Source organism: Gossypium hirsutum, chromosome A08, assembly GCF_007990345.1.
Source record: "Gossypium hirsutum isolate 1008001.06 chromosome A08, Gossypium_hirsutum_v2.1, whole genome shotgun sequence".
Lineage (NCBI taxonomy): Eukaryota > Viridiplantae > Streptophyta > Magnoliopsida > Malvales > Malvaceae > Gossypium > Gossypium hirsutum.
Genome location: NC_053431.1, coordinates 71039170 through 71040691, shown reverse-complemented (window position 1 = coordinate 71040691; position 1522 = coordinate 71039170). Strand labels below are relative to the sequence as shown.

Below are 1522 nucleotides of genomic sequence, written 5' to 3'. Positions count from 1 at the left end.
TACAACCCTAGGGCGTTAATTAGATTAAGGTCTCAATTATTCAATCTAGGGATTAGATGTTATTAGTCTTTATTAGTCTTGAATAGGGATAATAACATAACTTAGGGATCTTTATGGAACAATGTAAATGAATAAATCGTCCGATTCAGAGCCAGAATAACAATTACAGTCTAGGTGGATTTTTCCTTAGGTTTTGTCTTAATTCAATCGATTTTCCTGAAAGAAATTCCCCAATTCCATTCTCTGTGAGTTCTTAGTTTAGATAATTAGTTAGTTAAAACAAAAACCTCTTTATTCTTAGGCTAGATAATAAAAAGACAGTCATTACTAGTACTTTTAGTTCCTTGGGTTCGACAATCCGGTTTTGCTAAAACTATACTACTGTTCGATAGGTACACTTGCCTATATCGCGATAATAGTTAGTTTCAGGAATGATTAATTATAAATATTTAAAACCTATCACGAAATCACGCGTTCAAGTTTTTGGCGCCGCTGCTGGGGAACTAAAATATTAGGAACACTCAATTTTTTTTAATATAGCCATTTATTTTTCTTGCAATCTAATTTTATTTTTAATTTTATTCCAATTTACTAATTTTCTTTTTCTTTCTTCTGATAGGTTTTTATAGTTTATGACTAGAAGAAACCCGTCAGGACCACTACTTTTTGACGAAAAAATCGATCGCACAGTTCGCAGAAACCAAAGAGAAATAAGGTGAAGCCTAAGATACACAGAGAACGAGCAACAAGATGATACTCAACCCCCAACTGAAAAGATGGCTGAAAACCAAGACAACCGGTAACCTCCTGCAATTGCGGCTAATCAAAATCCTGCTCCACTCACTATGAATGATTATGCTAAACCTTCTTTAACAGGAACTGAATCAAGCATAGTTAGACCTGCTGTAGCTACCAATACTTTTGAACTGAAACCTAACACAATTCAAATGATATAACAGTTTCTTCAGTTTGATGGTTTGCAGGATGAAGATCCCAATGCCCACTTAGAAACTTTTTGGAACTATGCGATACATTTAAAATTAATGGCGTTTCTGACGATGCCAATCATCTTCGGTTATTCTCTTTCTAATTGAGGAACAAAGCTAAATAGTGGTTGAACTCGTTACCACAAGGCTCAATTACTACTTGGGAACATATGACCGAAAAATTTTTACTAAAATATTTTTTGCCGACTAATTTGGCTAAATTACGTAATGATATCTCTTCTTTTCTCCAGATGGATTTAGAAACACTCTACGGTGCATAGGAGAGATACAAGGACCTTTTGAGAAGGTGCCCTCACCATGAGTTATTGCTTTGGCTTCAGGTTCAAACATTACATAATGGCCTGAAGCCTTCGACTTGGCAAATGGTTGACGCAACTGCTTGTGGAACCATCAATAATAAAACACCTAAAGATGCTTATGAGTTTATAGAGGAGATGTCACTGAATAACTATTAGTGGCAAGTCATGAGGACAAAGCCAACGAAAACAGCCGGTGTTAATAACGTCGATTCGGTC

The 1522-nt window shown here is 35.5% G+C and overlaps 1 non-coding gene across 1 annotated transcript; it reads right to left on the bottom strand.

The window, feature by feature from the left end:
• Window positions 1-1204: 1204 nt before the first annotated feature.
• On the bottom strand, window positions 1205-1311 carry LOC121205927 (small nucleolar RNA R71). Its single transcript, XR_005901000.1, has one exon. It is a non-coding gene; the product is annotated as a small nucleolar RNA R71 (small nucleolar RNA).
• Window positions 1312-1522: the final 211 nt, after the last annotated feature.